General features: G+C 49.5%; 1 protein-coding gene across 10 annotated transcripts in view; it reads right to left on the bottom strand.

Moving 5' to 3' along the window:
* The window catches only part of MARK2 (microtubule affinity regulating kinase 2), a 56,357-nt gene that overhangs the window by 21,174 nt on the left and 12,908 nt on the right, over positions 1–22,275 (bottom strand). Inside the window, exon 1 of one of the 10 annotated variants that reach the window (XM_045775623.2) lies at positions 5–449. The exons of the other annotated variants lie outside the window; for them this stretch is intronic. The gene's annotated coding sequence lies outside the window, so the exon portion shown is untranslated. Of the gene's footprint in view, positions 1–4; positions 450–22,275 lie in introns of those variants that run through there. 10 annotated transcript variants of the gene reach the window in all.

The following is a 22,275-nucleotide window of genomic DNA, read 5'->3' as shown; positions in this document are numbered from 1 at the left end:
ATACCCGGCTGGAGAAAGGGACAAGGACTACCAGCAACTTCCATTCAGCAGAGCCCAGAGCAGAACCTGTCAGGCAGCGAGGGCAAAGTACAGAGGCCGGGAAGAGCCAGGCCCAGGGCGGGGGCTGCCGGCTCTGCCAGCCACCCTTACTCAGCCGAAGCAGGCGACACCTTCCACCACCTCCTCAGTGAAAAACAGTGAAGCAGCCAGGCCCGAGCGGCTCCTGCCTGGGAACCTGGACTGTGTCGCAACCGAAACCACCACTAGCGGAGAGAGACTGGGCTTGGCAAGGAGAGCAACAGGGACAAAAAGCCCCACAGCTTCCCGCAGGCCAGGGCCTGATGGCCAGAAAATGCATGCAGTCCCAGGACACGACACCACCAGGAGCAAGGTGGGAGGAAAGGGCAGGCAGGGAACGGGAAAGAAGGGAGGCAGAGAGAGAGAGAGAGAGAGAGAGAGAGAGAGAGAGAGAGGCGGGTTTAGCTCAACTTCCTTCTCCCTTCCCCTCCCCCTCCCCGGAAGTGGGCTGCCCCACCCTCCCCAAGGTGCTTTGCTGGGTAACAGCTGGGAGAGGGTGAGGAGGCTCCCTCCAGCAAGGGCTGTCGTAAAGTCGTAAAGTCCTTATCTCACCTGCAGCAGGTGGGACCTGGGTAGGGGCTCCAATTGGCTGGGAGGAGTATGTGTGAATCAGGCCGGCTGACCCAGAGAGCAGCAGCCTTGCCAAAGACCAGCAAACCACCCATGGGATAACAAGACGGGGGGGGGGGGTGTTAAGCAGAAACCAACAATTCAACAGTGGCAGATGGACCTCCTGCTTCACAAAAAGCAGTGTTTAACTTAGAAAATGCATATTCCACTTATATGTAAAATACTTGGATGTAATTTCAGGGAGTTCAGGGACCCTATGAAGCCCCTTTAGACTACAAACCTTTGTCACTGATTGAATAAGACATTTAATCCTAAAATTTGCCCCAAAGATGGGGAACCAACCAAATGTCCCTCTAAGTCCCTTCCAGCCCTGATTCTGGGAGTCCATTCCTAGGTTCCTGCCCAACACCCAATGAGTCTCCATCACCGCCCCCCCCCCCCCAACAACAACACTGCTTTAAGAACTTTGAGGGCCAGGGACAGCTGGGACGCTGGTCTTCACACCTTCTTCCTGCAAAGCTCTCCTGTCTGGGCATCTGCTAATTCGGGGCGACTGGAGCCCTCCCTTGTCTGAGTTCTGTGTTCTGGTCATGCCTTTCTTCTGGCTCCCAGATCTACTTCGAATTCATCCCATATCTCATGGCTAGGATCTTTCCCACTAAGCAACTCTTAAAAGATCTCATGCTGGTAGGCCATAGACCCCTCTAGGGAAGGGCAAAGCCTCCTCTGTGCCCTCCCAGCACCTGACCACAGATAGCAGGAGACCATGCCACTCAGTGTTCGCCTTACACAGGAGCCCGGATCCACACATTTGGCATTTCTGACACTATCTTTTCTGCCACATATTCTCTATGTTCTCCACACCTGTAGGTAGCATCCTCACATTACAGAGGAGAAACTAAAGCACAGAGGTTACAAGACTTGCCCAAGGTCCCACAGCCTCCCAGCACAGAGCTGGGATGGAGCCCAGGCCTTTCGTGCCCAGGTCAGCACTCTGTTGTTCCTCATGGTCACCTTTGCTGGCTTCCCCCAAAAGAAGCTAAGGAAGCTGGGGGTGGGGGGAGAATGCCTAGGGCAACAGGAATGCCAGTGTCTGGCTCAGGCCAGTGCATAGGGCTGTTGTGAGGACACACTCGGGGGTCCCACAGTGCGCCCTGCTCCTCTCACTCCTCTCCAAAGTGGGCCCTGATCTCAGTGCAAGAGCTTCGGGTTTATTCCGGACCCTGGGCTCAGGCTTGCCAGCGACCACCTGCCCCTTCATTCAGAGGCCAGAACAGGATCAAACGGCAGCATTTTTCCAGTCCCTAGGGTTCTGCAATGTGACAGAAGGATTGTTTCCTCAATCCTGTTTGTGGGAAGCAGTAAGGGGTTTCGTAAACTGAGGAAGTACTGAGCACTGACCTCAAACAGAGAGGCTGGGGAGAAATGGGTATGACTGAGCTGACAAGTCACGTGGCTGTGGTGAGTGGCTAGTTCTTTAACCCTTCCTCCTTCGCCGCATTCAGGAACCCTCTTTGCATCCTTTAATCCTGAGCAACTGTCACTCTCAACTGCCAAGAGTCAAGAAACCCAAGGAGCATTGTGGGTAGGAGAGATCTCGTAAGGCTGGGGGAAGCACTGACCAGTGGAGAGGCTGGCTGCAACCTCCCCACCCCCAAAATTAACTGTGATGACTCTGCCCGGGGTGCCCTCACCCTCAATACCCTGGTGCAGAAGGGAGGTGGGGCTGTGTCAGAGTATCAGAGGGCTGCTCCCTCTTTCTAGCCGGGGTAGGTGCCCCCCTAACAGAGGAGACCTGCAGAGCCGGCAACTGAAGCCCAAAGCCCAAAGCACGGTGGGTCACTGCCCGCTAGCTCTTTGAGCTGCAAGCCTCACCCCAAGGAAGGGGGACCAGCACTGCAGCCTGGGCCAGGAGGGGAGCAGCCTGCAGGCCTCAAAGCAGCCATGGCAGGACCCAGCACGTGCCTGGGAGGACCAGCAGGCAAGAAGTGACCTAGAGTGCCACCAGAACAGATACAGCACCCGCAGCCTGCTCCCCTGCGTGCAGGGGCGCCACAATACAGCGCTTGACCCCTCACATCTCCTGCCTTCACAGCCACTTGAAACGCTGGGCTGTTCCTCAAACAGGGTGGATTCTACTGAGTAACCAGAGCTTTACCAGCTTCCAGTACCACTTCGTCCCTGAGAATCTGCTCACTGGTGTCTGGTCTCTATCTCAATCCCCAATTACTATTGCTAATTCAGCAAACCTTTGTTGAGTGCCTACCTCTGGAGCCAGGGCTAGTTGCAGAGTTCAGAGAGATCTGGTTCCTGCCATCTAGAAACTTAGGGGAGGGAACTGTATATTATATTAGACTCACCACAGTACCTCTGCTTACTTAGTAAGGGAGGCAGGACAGCATGACAGAGCTCTGGAGGCTGATGGGCCTGGTGTGGGAGTCTTGCCTTTGCTCCTTACTAGTTCACTGAGCACAACCAAGATTCCTTGACTTCTCTAGATCTCAGTTTCCTCATTTGGGACATGTGGACACCAGCTGGACCCACTTCACAAGATCGGCATGAAGACAAAACGAAAAATGCACACCAGTGTGGACCAGTGCCCAGTGCACAGTAAGGTCTTGACAACGTTTCCTACGATCTCGCTTCCCTTTCAGATAGGAACCCCCTTCCCATCTCAAGGGGTCCTCTGAGCCCAGAGAAGAGCGATCATCTCTAAGAACTTGACTACAAGCACCAGTGGAGTAAAGCTGGTATTGCTTCTGGAATAGGGAAAAGTAAAATTTCTACCATGGCTGGGCTGTCAGGAAAAAAAAGACCCTCTTTCCTAACCTAAAATCACTCTTGCCAAAAGGAGTGGGTGAATGAGAAGACAGTCACGCCTCTGGCCTCTAAGTAGCCCAGAGGAGGAGGAAGGTGTGCCTGCTTTCCCTTTCCTCATGGGCTCCTTAACTCCTTCCTCCCAGAAGAGGTCCAAGAAACAGCCGACATACCAGTACCACATGGTGCCAAGGGCTGGGGGAAGCTCACACTGCCAGCCTCGCACTCCATTCGGCGCCGCCCGTACCAGTGGGTTACTGTAACCATGGAGACCAACAAGTTCCTCCATATCACAGGAGAGAGTCAGGCTGCCAGCAGCCCAGGGCTCTGGGGGAGGCAGAAGGCAGCCTGCAGCAGAAAGGTTTGGCTCACTTTACAGAGGATTGTGGGGAGCTGATGGGAGTCTAACCAGTGCAGCTGAGGTGCCTGGGCCTCCCTCTTCCTTCCTTTGTAGTTTATGTTTTTATTTAGCACATTGTCTGGCTGTATACGGTGTGGTAGCAAAGGGCGTCAAACTGCAGTCACAGATCTGCAGTGGGACCCCAGCTCTGCCACTCCGGCTGCTGGGTAGGGAACGGCTCAGAAGTGTGGTACGAAGAGGTACACAGATGCACACACTACAGCAAGGCTGCAGCTATCATGTAACAACTTCTTTTAAGGGATCCAGGTCAGTAAACACTCTTATCCTGAGTTTATCCCAAATCCTTTTGTTCGAGGAATTACCCAGACACCTCCTTAGCACAGAGTGATCTCTCCCTTCTCTGGATCTCACAGCACCGTCTGTACCCGTTCATCTCTTCTGACTATGTGTCACCACGCCTTAGCCTCCTTGCGCTCTGAGAGGTCAGAGACGGTGTCTTGCTCACCCTCGTATGCCCTTAGTGCCTAACACTTAGTACCTGCACCCAGCTGGCCCATGGTAAAATACTTGAATAAAAATGGTACAAGTTTTTGATCCTTACAGTCACCCTCCTGGAAGGTGAGACAAGGGCAGAGGAAGATTAAAACCCCTTGTCACAAGACCTCTTTCTCCTCTTTCAAGACAGTTGTTGGTTCCCCATCTGGCCTTCCCACTAGACGGTGCTTTAGGGAGGGACCGGATCTGTCTGATTCATGGCCCACAACAATGCCTCCAGCGCAGAGCAGGAGTCTGCAACAGTTACTGAATGAATACATGTGTATGAAGGAATAAATAAGAAAACGTGTAGGGGCATCTTCATGACAGTCTCTGGGCCCCGCACCAATAACCCACACTGTGTCCTCTGCAGACAACAACATCCAAGCGGGCAGGAAGCCACAAGATCCCCTCGCCCAAGGATGGAGGACACCTATGCAGCATTCATTCCACTAACAAACTTCCTCAGCTGACAAGGCCCTTGGTACTCTCTCCCGATACAATGCTGGAGGCAAAGGAGGTCGCCAAGGTGGACTGGAGACAGACTCAGAACACAGGCAGAGCCAGGGATGGAAGGGCCTACACCACCAGTCCCGTCCCTGAGCCCCTCAAACAAGCCCAAGCCCCCCTCCTTTCATCACGGGGGGGGGCTCTCCTCTGAACTTCCTGATGCCCCACAACCACTGGGCCCTCCCACTTGAGACTGCTCTCTGCCTCTCCACATTGAATCTCACAACTGCTTTCCTATCAAAACCACTGTGTCTTGCTGTGAGAGTGCAACGCAGCTCGGGCCATTCTAAAAGCTATTGATTTGGGGAAGTGACAGTAACTTGTAGGAGACATTTACTCTTTGCCACACTGAGAACTCGGCTTTCGTATTTCCTCCTTGAACCGATGTAGTGACTGTAAGGCCCTGTCACCCCAAGAACGCCAACAAAATTCACCCATACACACCTGCCTCCTGTCCTGCTGCACAAATCGGCATTCCCACCCTGCCCCCCACACCCCTCCCCAAGCTGCCTCCTGTTACAGAAAAGCAAAGGAACTAAAAACGGCAGCTGGGAGCTCAGTTGACTCACCCAGCATAATCATCTCCTCCCAGAATCTCCCATCTTCTCCTGGGGTTTTTGCCAACACAAAGTAAAAAAGAAGCACGAGATCTTAATAAAAAACAAAACAAAAAAACCCCACAAAAAACAACCAACCCCCCCCCCCACAAAAAACCTCTCTCAGCATTTATGCAACCACATTTCTACCTGAGTGCAGATTTAACCCTTAGTATTCACCCTTTCCAACGTGGTTTCCTTAGAACATCTTCACGCCCAGGAGCAGATCCGGCTCCAGGCTGGGAAACAGGCTTTCTGGGTCCTATCCAGTTCCAGCTCCACACTGGAAGGTGCTGAATAAGACATGTGCCTCCTTCCACTGCATCTTTCTCTGGAAGTGGAAAAAAAGACTGCCTCCCTACTCCTCCAGTCTCAAAGAGGGTGTTGAAGGAGGAGGAGGAAATATCAGAAAAAACAATGGGACAACGCTTGCTGCCCCAGAAGTCACCGTGGCCAGAGGTCGGAGCCCAAGCAGGGGAATAAGTAAGGGAAACCACCTAAGGTCATCACTACCACTGTCGCCTCAGAGCAGTTCCCACCTGGCCGGGCTGCAATGTGGCTGCGTGACCATTAAAAATCCAACTGGCCGCTCTCTGCATGAGCAAACCCCCATGGGGCTGCTCCTGCTCACAGGGGGAGGCGTCATCTTCCTCCTGCAGCAGACTGTTAGGAACCCAAGCAGGTGAGAGCACCTGAGTGGTGACACTGGCCAGGGGAAGGGGGGCTGTTTCCAGTGCCTTCTGACAATGAGTGCAATCAGCTAAAATTGAGAATTTGGTCTCACTCATCCCTTTGAGAGATCGCGAGAGTGAGTGTAGCTCTCAGACAACCTTTCTGGGTGGGAGGCAGTACCTCTGTATGTTTCTTTTTGTCTTTGTCATTTAGTATCCAGAAGGACAACTTACTTTTCGTAAGAGATGCTAGGACTACAAACTAATGAGAACATCTCCACAAAGCACACGCAAATGTGCTGCAGCACATCGGTCCCCAACTTAGCAAAAGTTCCATTTGGAGAAGAACAAATGGTGGCTGTGTCTTAGACCAGCTCATGAGGGCCCACCATTGTGTCTGAAGTAGTATGTTAACCATACTTAAGATTTAAGAGGGCCCAGAACAGGAACACTAACTCAAGAGTTCTGCCTCGGGACCTAGGGAACATGTCTTTGCTCTCTAAGCAGCACGGGCAGCAGTAACTGAGGCTCTGTAACCTTCAAACCCTGGGTGAGGGCCTAAAACAAGAGGGCTTGGGCTGGGGAAAGGGGCTTCAAAGCATTTGGTGTGGTAGCGTAGGAGGCAGGGTCCGAGGAGAAATGAACTCAGGCAGAGGTGAGAGATGAGGCTGGAGTTTTGAAAGGAATTTTGAGCGGGTACTGCCTTACAGGAAAGATGGGCTAATTATGGAAGACCTCTCTAGCTCTCTCTCTTCAGCTAGAGAAGGAAGAAAAGGGACCCTGGACAGTCCCCTGACATATCAGGGGCAAATGCTCCTTAGAATGGGCTCCCTGCTCGGCACCTGAAGCCTGGGATTTGCTTCCTATCTACCTCACTGGACCCACTGTGGCCTCAACCCTGGGCTGAGGATGGAGACTGCTGGACCTTGTTACTAAGTGGCCATGACCTGGGCAGGTGCCTTGGCTAGCTGGCCAGATATTTGGAAGAGGGCTCATTCGTCAGAAGTTAGGTGGAGAAGACTGGAAAGCTTCTCAGTGAGACTGTGTATATGTCAGCTTATGCTTGTAGGCCTCAGTGTCCCCTAAAGCCAAACACTGCTCATCTTCTGGTGGCAATGGCAGCTCTACTCAGGGCGCCCTAGTTGTTTGTGCAGTTGACCTAGGGAGCAGAGAGAATGGTAAATGAGAAGACAGCCATTATCCATTACGAGTGCCTTCTTAACAAGCACTCTTTAATAGTTAATTCATCTTTTCAGAGAAAGTCCTGGGAAGAGAGTCTGAGCTTTTTTTTTTTTTTTTTTTTTAAAGATTTATTTATTTGAGAGAGAGAGAGAGAGAGAGAACACAGCAGGCTCCACACTGAGTGCAGAGCCCAACTCAGGGCTTGATCTCAGGACCCTGAGACCTCGACGTGAGCCGAAACCAAGAATCAGACACTCAACCAACTTAGCCACCCAGGTTGCCCCTGAGAGTCTGAGCTTTCTGACCTCTGATATGAACCTGGAAGCAGGGCCCTTTGGTACGGATTAGCTCAGTACTGGTGGAAGCCCTCCAGAACTAGAACCACCAATGAACAAGTGGTGCTAGGGAAGAAGGGGGCCACTGTGGGGCATTGTTAAATGAACTATTACACAGACTGCAGACAAGAGAATACTGGTTATTTTGAAGGAGGCAAGCAGCCAAGTCTCTAGCTCATCACCTCCGAATTCACCAAGAGAGGGCAGGGAAGAAAGGGTGCCTACAGAGGCAAACAGACCCTCCCCAACACATCCCAAAGGGCAGCTCTAATTACCAATAGGCATGGTGACTGAAATAAAGATCTGAAGACTGAGAGAAAAAACCCACCCAGGAAACCTCTGATCAGAAGAATCTAGGTGGGTAGCAGGAGGCCACTGCTATGCATTCTGCTGTTCTACGTAGTCCAAGCAACCACCACAAAGACCCCACAGACAGAGAAGGGTTCCTACTAAGAGAAAACAAAAGGTATCAATCAATTTACCAAATACCAAACCCCGTCCAAAATACTTAGAACAACGCCTGGCACATACTAAATGCTCACGACATGCTGGCTATTATTACTCTAATTCCATATGCTTTCCCAGCTTATTGGGAGGTTCTGTAGGTTACCAGAAAAAGATAAGATTTTTGGGTTTAACTTCTTTACCTAATGCTCACCACACATGCTCTCTATCTCCAAAAAGAGATGGATCTTTTCGAACTGGCCCGGGAGAGCTCTTGAGATGAAGACCAAGTTCTGCTCATCTGCTGGCACAGCCTGGACTTGGACTTGGGTTTCCGGCAGAGCCAGCAAAGGCTCCAGCGGCTCAACTGTTTTATCCCTTCCATAAAAGGCCACTCTCCTCTGCCCTGATAAAAAGCACATTAAACCTACATATTGCACCCCAGGAAAATCCAGCGTGCACCCCACAGCTCCTGTGATATACAATGTCAGCAATATGGCCGAGATTTTCTAGATATATGGACCTGGAAGCTTGCAGATCAGCAGTCGCAATGGGACATGTGACTAGTAATTAAGAAATGGACACACACAACTCACACACAGTGTGGCTAGAGGCCCTGGCGTGTCCTGAAGAGTGCGGCCTCTTCAGTTGTGAGACAGGGAAGCCTGCATGAGGGGAGGAGGGAGGGTGGTGGTGGTGGTGGGAACTTAGCTACACTCCCAGCTCCTCCGGGGCGGCTCTGGCTCAGAGACTCAGCAGCCTTCTGCGCAGCCAGGCTCCCACCACCAGCTGTCCTTCACACAACACAACAAGATCACTGTTTGGGAAGATGGGATTTTCGGTGTTGGGGTTTGTATCCATGAACTAGCATGCATCTGTCTCAGGGGCAGTTTCCCGAAACAGCTGCATGTCCTGGGCCCCCGCAGCCAGGATTTGAGATACAGGAGGAGAAAGAGAAATGAGACACCAGAAGTAGGAATTCAGGAAGAGTAGAAGCAGGAAGGAATGAAACTGCCTTCTTCTCACCCCTGTCCCACAAGAGCAGACTTTCCCTTCCTGGTCCCTACTAAGGAGTCACATACACCCCCACTTACAGCAGTCCTCGCTTATCCATGGGGGATATTCTCCAGGACCCCCCAGTGGATGCATGAAGCCACAGACGGTACCAAACCCTATATACAGCGGACCCTTGAGCACCATGGGTTTGAAATGCGCAGGTCCACTTATACACGGATTTTTTTCCATACAGAACAGTACTGTAAATGTATTTTCTCTTCCTTATGACTTTCTTAGTAACATTTTCTTTTCTTATTTCGTTTCTTATTTCTTATAAAGCTTATTTTAAGAATATAGAATATAGGGGTGCCTGGGTAGCGCAGTCGTTAAGCGTCTGCCTTCAGCTCAGGGCGTGATCCCGGCGTTATAGGATCGAGTCCCACATCGGGCTCCTCCGCTATGAGCCTGCTTCTTCCTCTCCCACTCCCCTGCTTGTGTTCCCTCTCTGCTGGCTGTCCCTGTCACATAAATAAATGGAATCTTAAAAAAAAAAAAAAAAAGAATAGAGAATATAATGCACATAACATACAAAATATGGGTTAATCAACTGTTCACAAGATCGGAAAGGTCAACAGTAGGCTACAGGTAGTTAAGCCCGGGAGAGTCAAAAGTTATACGCGGATTTCCAACTGAGTGGGGGTCGGCACCTCGAACCCCTATGTTGTTCAAGTCTCAACTATATATACTATGTAGTTTCCTATAGATACATGCCAATGATAAAGTTTAATTTATAAATTAGGCACCGTAAGAGACTGATAACAAAAACTAATAATAAAATAGAACAATTTTAACAGCACACTGTAATAAAAGTTATGTGAATGTGCTCTCTCAAAATATCTTCCCGTACTGCATTCCCCCTTCTTGTCAGGACACAATGCCTACGTGGTGAGATGAAGCGGCGTGACTGACGGAGTGTTAGGCTACTGCTGACCTCCGACCATCTGCTTCTGGACTGCGGGTGACCATGGTTAACTGAAGCCGCAGAAAGCGAAACTGGGTAAGGGGGGACCATGGTACCTTCCTTGGCAGACCCAGGTTTTCTCCTGGCGTCTCCACCTCTTTACCCTGACAGCTCTGCCACGTCAAGTGACTGTGATATCTAAAGCTGATGCTGGTTACCCCACGAAGAGATAACCAAGGTCATGTGAGCGGCCCGACACGTCCTGCTGCACTTGTTTATAGGCAAGAGGATTAAAACAACCTGTCAGGGGAGGGAAGGGGGCAAACCCTGTACGCAGGCTGAGCACTGGCACCACGGCCCAGAGGCCTCCCGGCAAGACATCTTTTGCTCAAATATAAAGCAGAAATCTCTCACCAGACACCAAATCAGCTAACTATGCCAAATGCACTTATGACCCAGTGACCTTGAGGCACTGCTCAATTCTTCCAACGTTCTTCGTATGAAAGGTTAATGTTAGGGTTTTGGCGGGGGGGGGGGGGTTGCGGGAGAGACGAGAGCGACGGCCAACACAGTACCCCATGAAGAGCCCCAAACTAAATTCATACCCAAGCAAAGCCTTTCTGGCCCAACAAGAAATGTCTGAGGTATAGGGTACGCAAAAAGGGAGGTTCCGAAGGGGTCTTTGGATAAAGCAAGCACTCAGTTCTCTGATGCCTACAGGTCCAAGCAGAAGTCAAACTACCCAAACAGACTTCCTACAACCATTTCTGCCTACTCAAAGTCAGAACTGGGAGGCAAATTAGGTACAGCTCCAGGGCAGAGAGGCTCAGGTAGCAGGGAGTCCGGGGGCCCGACGAGGATCACCATCTCTAACCAGAGAGTCAACCTGACAGTGGTAGCACTGGCCACAAGACACAGAGAGGAGGAGGGGAGAGAGAGGTCAGCACCCGAGCCTATGGCTCCAGGCAGCCTAAACTCTTGATAGTGATGTTGCAGAGAAGCTGGCCCCTGGTTCTGCAAAATAAGATTCTCTCTCCCTTGCTCCTCTGCAAAGCCATTTGTCACAACCCCTAAATAACCCATCCTCCCCTCTCAGCAAGCTTGGGCTACTCTGATCTGGTCTCTGCCTCAGGCACTTGGGCCTTAGCAGCAAGAAGGTGTTTCCATTTGGGTGTTCCCCTTGGCTGGCTGGACAGGTGGGCAGAAGAGGGCTAGGGCGGGGCCGTTGTCTGGCCAGCCAGAGGGGAAAAGTGAAACACCTGCTGGCAACCTGCACTCCCTCCCCCAGTCTCCCCTTCTAGCAAAGGGGAGCAGCTACCACTTTCCTAATCCTTTACTCACAGTCTAGCTGAGGCCAGGGAAGATATACCCCTATTATGAAAATGGCAGGTAGCAGTCCGGCTTAGGAGCTAAAGAACCTGGCTTAGGGAAAAGAAGGGTATTGTGCTGCAAGGGATTCCAAGAATAACCTCCCCAAACCACCCACCAAGCTCTTCTGAAGAGCAGGGGTGTTTAGAAGCGCTCTCCATTTCCCCATGCATCAGAGAAGAGGGTGGCCTTGGGCTGACACACACCTGGCTGGGTCACCATCTCCTCTAAGGAGCCCTGGTCCCCCTAACACCAAGTGAGTCCACACCTGCCACAGAGAACCGGCTCAAGACGGTAATGTGCTCCAGAGTTCACATACTCACGCGTGCATTAATCTTCCTCCAGATAGCCACTGTCATGCAGGGCAGTGAGGCGGGCTGAGTCCCTGCTTGGAGCCTCTGAGCCGGTCACTCCAGTTTGCTTGGCAGTTTTGGGGGTGGGACGAGGTGGGGGGAGGAGGACAGGGAGGGGAGACGAGGAGGAGGAGGAAGGGAGATTATGATTCTCTATTTTCAAGCCCCACCCCTAAAACCAGGGAGGGAAGCAGCTGAGTTCTCCTGGCGGGCACGCTCCAATCTCTGGGCACTACAGAGCCAACCAGCTGCATAAGGAACTCGGGAACGTGCACATCAAACACACGGCGAAAAGGAGGGGAAACCAACATGGGTAGAAGTGAGTTGGTCTCCTGCCAAGAACTCTGAATGGTACTCCTATCAGAACTAGAACATAACAGGAGGTGGGCAGGTTTATGGTCCCTGGGGAAAGGCAGGAAGGGAAACAGTAAAAGCCAGGCCAGCATGGGAACAAAACTCACTCCCTGGCAGGAGAGGGGACGGCCCAGCCGTTCGCAGGGCAGCATCCATACGTGGTCAGAAGTGAAACACTGTCCCGTGATGCCTTTCTGAGGCGGACAGTCCATGCTCCAATCTTAGGTCAATTTTCACACGCTTTGCCAGCGCTGCCCTGACCCCTGCGGTTTGCAGCGCGGTCATTTCTCCAACCTTGTAAGTTAAGGTCTGCCACTCAAGCAGTTGATGACAGGCCGGAAGCGGGACTCTCACTGGCTGTGTGGTGCAAGCTACTCTGCGACCAAGGGCAGCGCGCAAGCCACAGATGACGGCCCCTCCCACGGGAGGAGAGAGCTCCTCCTTTGCCAGAGCAGAGCCCAGGGCTGCCACAGAGAGGTGCTGTTTAGTGACAGAAATGTCTGTGCGGAGTGGCAGGAGGGACAGCCACGAGATACTTCCTCTTTCTCACCAAATGCTGCCACGGGCCTCCATGGCTACCTTTGAAAAGCTGGCAAGAACCTCGGGGGGGCAGCAATGGCCTGTAAATCACGCCCCCACGAGAAGAGGGAAATCGGGCCTGACCTCTGGGCTGAAGCACCTCCCCAGCGTCCTCAGCCAACCTGCTCCAAAGCTAAAGCCAGAGTCGCCCCACCAAGACTGTCGCCTCAGCTTCCTCTCCACCCAAACCAGCGCGTAAAAATCCAGTCCAGTCCCGCACTCTACAGCACGGGGTGGGGGGCACCAACAGTCACGTCAGCAGGGCACTCAGCACTGGCTACAGGAAGTGACGGCTTCAAAGTGCCCCTCCAACACACAGGACTCCTGTATATGTATCTGTGTGCACATGCATGCGTGTGTATACGTGTGTGTGTAAATGTCTGTGTATGTGTATATACGTATACACGTATTTTCAGTCCAGACCCACATGGCTTCTGGATTTTTCCTTCAGCTTCATAATGAGCTGGCTGGCTCCCTTTCCCTGCCTGCAGCTCCAGCTTGGCCCTTGTCCCTTCCTAGAGTCTCACTCTGGGCTCCAGCCAACTGTCTTCAAATGTAGAATGTTCTCTCAGACCTCCAGGCCTTTGCTACAGCCTCCCACTGCCTGGAACGCTTCCCCTCCATCATCCACTCCCATGCCTCTTCCTGGTAGCCTCCGCTCAGACATCGCTTCCAGGAAGCTTTCCCTGCTCCATCCCTCTGACTTCACAAGGTCCCTGACACACATCACTTCAAGCCTCTTGTACAAGGACTTCGTGGCTTGCTGAAGGGCCTACTTCACAGCTCTTGGTGGCTGCCTCGTTCACCGTTACCCAAGACCGAGAGCAGCCTGAGGGAAACTTCTAGGACGTAGGTCATCTCTGTGTCTTCAGTGCCTAGGTACAGTACCCGGCACCTAACAGGCTCTCCATAAATGCCTTCCTAATTCACGAGGGAAAGTCAGCGTCAGGGTCTTCCTGTTTTTCCCGGAGTCTCCTCACCTGATAGCTCTGAGCACAACTCGGCCCCGTGTGAGCCCTCCAACCTGGGGCAGGGCTAGAATGCTGACGCCCGTTGCTTTCAATCCATTCCCCAAGGCCTTCTGGCACCTCTATGGACAGAGTGTCTGGCAGGATTTCAGAACTCATCTCCGGTGTGTGGAGCTGGGGACTGCTGCCCTTCCACTTGTCCTTTCCCAGCCTCCCTTCTGCCATGAGGTCTGCGGGTCAGCCCCTGTGCAGGCCTTCCAGGCAGCAGGACTGCTTATGCCGTGGAAGCAATGGGGGTATAGTGCCAAAGTCCCTGAGAGAGAATGATTCTAGACGCGGTCCCATCCAAACAAGTTGTATGACCTTGAGCAAGTCACTTACCCTCCCGGGCCCCGGATCTCCCCACTTGTAAAATGAAGGTCCACCTTGTGTGGGCGTGAGGGTTTTCAGTGCCTTTGTGCTCATAAGCCTTCCAGACCTGTCCCTGAGACTGTAGCAGGAAGTGGGCATGGTCTGCACATCCTGAAGACCACATCCTGACCTTGGTTTACATCGGGTCAACCTGCCTAAAAGTCTGGTTTATATGTAATATGCCTTGGACACCAGGCTCACACACTGGAAAATCTCCTCTGCCTAGGGCTGAAAAAAACTGAAGTTAACTCAGGTGACTACCTCAGACTTAGAAACATGACAACCCTGAACTCAGGGTGCCCTAGGGAAGGATCCTCTCCCTCCCTAGACTTCATTTACCCACAATTTATAAGCTCCTCAACCCTCCCAGCCTCTCTGCCTACCATGAGTGTGGCTCCAAGGCACAAGGGAAAGGCACCGGGACACAGTCTATTTCCGGCAGGCCCCAGGGCTCTGCACACGGAGTGTGAGCCGTGCTCAGGAGGCGCAGTCCCGGCAGAGTACGTGGCACACCTAAGCGCCTATCCCCACCTGCAACAGGATTCCCCAGCAGCCCAGCTCCTCAGAGAGCTCCGGGGTGGGGAGCTGCCCACCTGACTGTCCTGGGCAGGTGACCCATGAGGAGAGACTGGCTTGGCAGAGCCCCAAGCAGCAGTTTCACTCTCCCTGCCCCCAGTAAGGGGAGGGGGGAGGCGGGTCCCAGCAGACCAGTCCAACAGGTCTTTTTGCCACCACCCTACACAGCTAGTGCCTTCTGCACCAGTTCAAAGGCAAGAGATTCAAAAGTCAGGTGGAGCTTTTACACCCTGAGTCACAAAGAGCAGGGAATGGAGAAGAAAGGAGAAAATGGTCATCCTCTCATTCTTGCCCTACCCACAATGGTTCTGGAAAACATGGTCCCTGATCTCACAGTTCTTGGGTCAGTTCAGAAAAGCAACTGATCTCCCCCGAGATCCTCAAAGAAAAATCTGGGTTCTCATCATCACCAGGCACTGAGGTGGTGTGAAATTAGTTCTTCCTGTGCCATGCTCCTGAGCTTTTCTCCCACTATAAATAACTCCAGATTTCTGATACAGAGCACATGATCTCTCTAACTCTGGACAAAGTCCCCAACACTCAGTGTACCTCTGTTCACCCATCCAAAAGAGAGAAGGATGAGGCCAACTGAACCAGAAGCAACGATGTAGCCAGAGATGCTGTGTGTCAGAGACAAGAACAGAACTCAGCAAAACCAGGAGGGCTTGCTTTCTGGCTCTGGTCCCTACTTCAGGAAGCCAGACAGGGCTTCCTCAGCAGTGTGTTCTCCCCGTATGGTTTCCTCTCTGGGCTCCTAACACAACCCAGTAACAGCGTTAACCTTTCTATCCTCTCATCCTGAAAAAGTTGTCTCTTTAGTCATTATTACACATACTAAGACACAAATTAAGACATATATGTCCAAACTCTGGACAGAGAGGTGTCTGATTTACAACCAATATGGACACACTCCCTTAAGGGTGGCTATAAGAATGTCTATTTTATAATTTTTCCAACTTTTTATTTCACAAATAATTGAGAGATGACCATCCACAAAGCACTCCAAAAGACTCTGGGGGAGGAAGGGATACAGAAAAAGATAAAAACGGCCCAGACTTCAAAAGAGCTGATTAACTAGTAGGAGAGATAAATAAGCACAAATCACACAGTCCAATGCGGGACCAAATCCAGGAACCAAAGTTAACGGTCCACCTATTCCCCCCAATTTACTAGAAGTCTGTGGCTTTTGTTCTTTTTCAAAAGAACCATGGGCAAAGAGATCTGAAGATCGCAGGTCTCACCTATAGCTAGGGCCATGAGTTCTGCCAGGATCTTTCTAAACCCTGGGGCTTCAGCGAATGGGGATGCCCACCCACTGAGTGAACCGTGGTGAGTTGTGGATGCTGGCATAAGAGGAAGCCAACCCAGGGGCGCCTGGGTGGCACAGCGGTTAAGCATCTGCCTTCGGCTCAGGGCGTGATCCCGGCGTTATGGGATCGAGCCCCACATCAGGCTCCTCCGCTATGAGCCTGCTTCTTCCTCTCCCACTCCCCCTGCTTGTGTTCCCTCTCTCGCTGGCTGTCTCTATCTCTGTCGAATAAATAAAATCTTTAAAAAAAAAATAAAAAATAAATTAAAAAAAAAAAAGAGGAAGCCAACCCAGGGCTTGACTCACTGAAGAGTCAATCATTAGCCTTCCTGGTCTCCTCCCCATCTGGAAACTAGGGACAGGCCTAACAGACAAGCAAAGATGATATGGGAAGAGCTTAAACACAAAGTCAAAAAAGTTGCTCAGGACTCAGGTCATGGAAACGAAGTCAGAATAAACCCCTAGCAAGAGAACAAAAGACGGTGCTCTTGGGGAAGTCTGCAAGGGATTCCTAAAGCTCTGCATGGAGAACCCCCATCACAGTGCTGACTGTGAAGAGGGAGGCACATTTATACATTTTTCCTTTTATTTCCCAATTGTTGGTTGGCAAGCCCGATCTCCCCCCTTAACTCCCACTCAACCAATGCCAGAGCTCAGGGCACATGGACCCCAGTCTTTAAACAGGACCCTTACCTATTGGGCTACCAGCAGTGTCAGAGCTGTTCTGGAAGGTAGTAGGGAGGAACAAATATTCATTCTTGGAAAGAAATACTTGGAAAGAAATAAAATTCCCTAGACAAACAGAGAAGATTCTATGCCATTAAAAAAAAAAAAAAAAAGTCAGTTATTTCAGGGCCTGGGGATAAAGATCAAGGCCCAAGTCCTCCTCCATTGTGGGGGAAAACAATTCTGAAGGCAGTTCTAACTTAAAAATGGGAAAAGCTGGTAAGAGGCTTGGTCCAAATCACCCCAAAAGAAAATCACTTCCTGAAAAAAAAAAAAAAAAAAAAAAAAAAAAGCAGGCGAGGGGGAATGAAAATTGGGTTTAAAACCTTTCCTGTACAGCAGATAGCAGATTAGCTACACAAGACCCTTCCAGAACAGTTTACCGTGAAGAATGTTATAATGTGGGCATTCTGGAGGTGAAGCCGGGAGCTCAGCACCTACACATGTATTACTGAGAAAATCCTCACACCATAATCATGACTACGGTGCGCCGTCAGTGTCTGACATTTGTCACTGGGGTGGGTTCACAGTGCAGTTTTGGCAGCTTGCCCTGGCGGCTGTTTCACAAGCAGTTTCTGTGGTTTCAAGAAAGGCACGGTGTTTGCTTTTAAACACTATCTTAAAAATATATTTCAGAATAGAGTTCAACCATTCCAAGATAGGAGGGAATGAACAGCAAACCAAATGAAGGAATCTGGTTCTACTGAATAGAGAGGGAGCACGCAGAGGGGCAGGGGAGCGAAAGACCCCTGCCTCCCAGACCGGCAAGGAAAGCCAACGTACGTAGTCCATGCCACCAAGTTAGAAAATAAAGATACAGAAATGGCACTAAAGACAGGAGATTAATCCCTACTCAGCTCTTCAGCTATCCAAAATAAACTTACCTGGCTCAAATCTATTTGTTTATTTAAAAAGGAAAGGAAACAAAACCACCCCAACAGTTCCACATCAATGCAAAGGACTGTCATCTAATCAATTAGCAGCCACACCTCTCTGCCAGTGTGATGTGGTAATTAAGGTAGAGATTTTTCTCCCTGGGAATACAAGTACAGAAGGGCCGAGCCCCTATGGGCCTAACCCATTATGACAGCCTTTTTATTAGCAAGAAAACACTGCCACGAACTCTCCAAGGAAGCGGTGGCCCGCATCACTAAAGAACACCTGTGCGTATACAGCGGCTACCACCACGAAGAGATAAAGTGCTGGAGGTGGGTGTGGGGAGGGGAGACCACTCATAAGGAGGCCCACAGGCTGTGCTTCCCCAGGTAATTTACGTGGACCTTGGTTTCACACCTGGAACAAAAAGATGGGTTCTACAGTAATTTAGAAATGGCACAAAACCGTGATCTTGGATAAGTGAATCAGGTTTGAACACAAGTACGACTCTTCTAGTTGGGCTCCCTCTTTCTCTGCAAGGGCAGCAAGAGGGGCACAGGTGGGTAAATGAGGCTTGAATTAAGGGCAGCAGTTCACCACTTTACGCTCACTCCATGCTGGCATCTTCAAATAGTCTTACAATTTCAGAACTTTGCTAATAAAACTCAAAACACCTAACAGGATAAAAGAAAAGGCACTATTGCCCAGGTGAGACAAGCAAGTAAATCAAACCATAAACTCCTACTAAACTCAAGTTAATTAAAATTCCATAGAGGGGCACAGAACAATGACTCTTAAGACACAATGCAAGGTCTGGGAAAACCATAAGCATAACTACGGGGACGAGCTTCAGGAGAGAGCGCGGAACCAAAAGAAAGAGCGAACAAAAGCAAACAGGAGGTACTGGCACATAAAGCAAGCAACGGGATAAGGAGGCACAGCAGGGCTCCCAGGACTGAACTGGCAAGGCCCAAATGCAAACAGCGGCCTGGCACTACCAGCTACAGTGCTCAGTGCCCTTGGCAGTCAAGGCTAAAAGCGAGTAGCTCTGGGCCTCTGTGTAAGTGGCACGTAGAGGGTTGTAAAGGGAACACATTATTTTTGTGATAAAACGTACGTAGTTAAGATCCACGCACAAAAGCTTTTTTTCCTCCTTCGGGGGGGGGGGATGGGGATGTGGGGGAGTGCCTACAAGAGTTCTAGAATCCCAGCAATTCATGGGTGCTACAGAGCAGGACAGTCAAATCTAGGAATCTAAGCTCTCCCGTGCTATGAGGTACTTACTTGTTGGTTATCGATTTTAGGTCTCAGGCCTGTGGCTTTTCTAAAACGGTCTTTGAAATTCCAGAAGATGAGAGGACACAGAGAGGACAGTCAGAAGCCAGGATTAAATAATAAAGTTTAAAAAAAAGGTTCCCATAGCTCTCACACGGAGCCGTCAAGACCAGGGAGGCAAGCCCAGAGAGCTGCACCTCACTCTTGGGCCACAGAGGGCAGAAACAATCTGGGGCAGAGGAGTCCATGCACACTCTGAAGCCAACCTGGGAGCCAGGTTTTACCCCACTGACTAGGAGCGAATCCTAAGGGATCTATCTACATCCTACTGCCCGGACACAACTGAAGCAGAACCAAAGCATTCACCACAGTCAAGAAAGTTTTGTTCTGACACCGACACACACTGGACCATTCGGGTTTGTAACCTTAAACAAGTTACTCAACATTTCTGGATCTCTTCGTTTCCTCATCTGTAAAATAGTAAGACCTACCATCTCACAAAGATCAAACGATTTAATCAATGTTAGACAGCTAACAAACGTCTGGGACAAACTAAGTGTTCAATACATATTGGCTATTATGATGTCTATAGCTAAAGCCAATAGCCTCAGCGCAGACTATGCCCTGTAAATGAGAATGGGCAGGGGTAGTCGAACCTTCAATTACTCAGCCTGTTCCCTTTTAGAGTTCCCCAACCACTTGGAAAAGTAATGTACTAGAGGGCCATCCAGGAGGCACTGTTACTGAGTCACTGCCTTAGCTAATAGAATGAACAAATCTCCTTTGAAAGCAAAAGTCCATCTTCTATACAGACCAGCGGCCGAAGAGAGAGAGAAAAGCACATCAAGGCCAATTCTGGAATTGAAATGAAAGCCACATGTGAATCTGAAAAGAAATAAGCTTTGTGTAAAAAGCAGAGGATTATGGGACTGCTGAGTGATGGAAAATGGAGCTATAATCCTGCACATCTATATGTAGACTCAAACTGATATAAGTTAAGCACTTGATTAAACAGTGTTTTTTAATGACCCGATGAGAAGTGATTCTGAGCAAATGAGATGAATTTAAAAAGATTTGCTTCAAGCTGGTACCAAGTGACTATTAGAGGAGGCCCCAAGGTCTACCACTAGCTGCCCCAAGGGAAGCCTTCCAAAGTCAGAGGGGCCATGGAAATTGGAGGATGAATACAAGCAAAAAAACAAGGCTAGAATGCTAAGGTACTTGAGAAACTATGTTATCTACTGCTATTTTACCTGTCCCTTAAAGACTCATCAAGCAAAGATAAAGTTCACACCCTGTTACACACCAAATCTGCTTACCTCTTACAGGAGAAAATAAACCGTTATCTCCGTTAAGTGTGGGATTTGGCAGGCACGTTTCATTAAGAAACAGGGCCAACAAAGAGTTAAGCACAGAAGAAATAGGAACAAAATGTGTGGGCTCTGCAGCCACCTGGGGAACAGACTGTTGGGTGTTCTGGCCGTAGTGAGCGACTGGAGCCTACCAGCCTTCAGCTATTACAGGCACCAAGGTTCTTCAAGGATAGAGGCTAAGCAAGCTTTGCAGTTTTCAAATTTGGAATTGACCAATAGCCAATGCATAAGCTTAAAAAAAAATCTGTCATAATGAAATCCAAGTAAGCCAAATGATCTTTTTAATGGGGAAAAAAAAAAAGGCCAATGCTCTGTATTAGAAGGAGGAAAAGAGCCAACTTTGGTCAAAGTCCCTCGGGTCACTGAGAACCAGCTTCCTCAGCTAGAATGACTGCAAACCCAGGCAGCAAGTACCTTCCTGCAACCCAGTCAGCACTCAGGGAATTGCAAAACAAAGGCTCAGTATGAGGTCATATCAAGTAACCAACCAATGGAGCACAGGGATGATCAACCCCATGCTTGTCTACAAAAGATACTCTCACACTTCTGTCTGGAAACCCTTTACACTCTCTTTACACTCCTAATTACTAAGGACCGCAAATAGTTTTTGTTTCTGTGGCTTATAACGACTGTATTATAATTAAAACTGAGAAAATGCTAAACCCATTACAACTACATGTCTTAATATTACTAAGCCCATTACAACTACACGTCTTAATAATTACATTTTCTAACATCAACTCAATACATATCATCAGAATAAAACCCGCATTAACATTTTTTTTTTAGATTTATGTATGTGAAAGAGAGCACGCACGCACAGAAGTGCGGGGGGAGGAGGGGCAGAGGGAGAAGGAGTGAAGCTCAAGGAGACTCCCTGCTGAGTACGTGGGGCTCAATCTCATGAGATCATGAACTGAGCCGAAACCAAGAGTCTGAACCGACTGGGCCCCCCAGGCATCTCCTGAGTTAATTTTTAAAATGGAATTAAAGCTACAACATGGATGAACCTTGAAAACATTATGCTAAGTGTAAGGAGCCAGACACAAAAAGACAAATACTGTATGATTCCACTTACATGAGGTCCCTAGAGTAGTCAAATTCAAAGAAAGTAAAATAAGAGGTTGCAAAAGGCTGGGGGAGGGGGAGATGGAGAGTTCTTGTTTAATTGATATAGAATTTCTGTTTGAGATGACGAAAAATTTCTAGAAGTGGTAGACAGTTACATAACATTGTGGATGTACTTAATGTAACTCGACTTAAAAATGATTAAAATGGTAAATTTTATGGGTATTTTACCACAACGAGAAAACGGAATTAGAGCATAAGGTTATGACAGAATTTCGGGTTACCATAATTGGGGAACATCCTATAAACTAACCAGTATTTTTCAAAATTGTCAATGTCATAAAAGACCAGGCAAGACTAAGAAATGGTCACAGATCTGAGGAGACCATGGAGATGTGACACTTAAACGCAGTGTGGGATCCTGGAGTGGGTCCTGGAACAGAAAAAGCGCATCAGTGGAAAACTGATGAAATCTGACCAAGCTCTGTACCATGGCTAACAGTATTATAGCAAGGTTACTGCGTAGTTTTGATACACGTTCCGTGGTTATATGAGATGTGAACACAAGGGGAAGCTGAGTGAAGAATGTAACTCTTCGGGCTAGTTTTGCAAGTTTTCTAAATTTAAGAATATCTCAAAATTAAAAAAAAATAACTGTTTAAAAAACCTCACAAGGCCAATGCTCTGTATTTGAAGGAGAAAATGAGCCAACTTTTGTCAAAGTCCTTCCAGTCGCTGAGAACCAGCTTCCTCAGTTAGAAGGACAGCAAACCAAGGCAGCAAGTGTCTTTTTGAGGCACAGCCAGGACTAAACCGGGGCTGAGAACTGCAAAATGGTTTTTTATGAAATTACCAAGAAATCAACCAACCAAAGTCAGGGAGAATTAATTCAAGTTTTGTCTACATCTGTGATTCTTACACTTTTTGGTTTCAGAAATTCTTTGCAACTATGAAAAATAATGGAGTCCTCAAAAAGCTTTTATT

Source organism: Ursus americanus, chromosome 24 (genome assembly GCF_024610735.1).
Source record: "Ursus americanus isolate L20-20 chromosome 24, mUrsAme1.1.p, whole genome shotgun sequence".
Taxonomy (NCBI): domain Eukaryota; kingdom Metazoa; phylum Chordata; class Mammalia; order Carnivora; family Ursidae; genus Ursus; species Ursus americanus.
The sequence above is the reverse complement of the archived record's forward strand: the minus strand, read 5'-3'. Positions and strand labels throughout refer to the sequence as shown.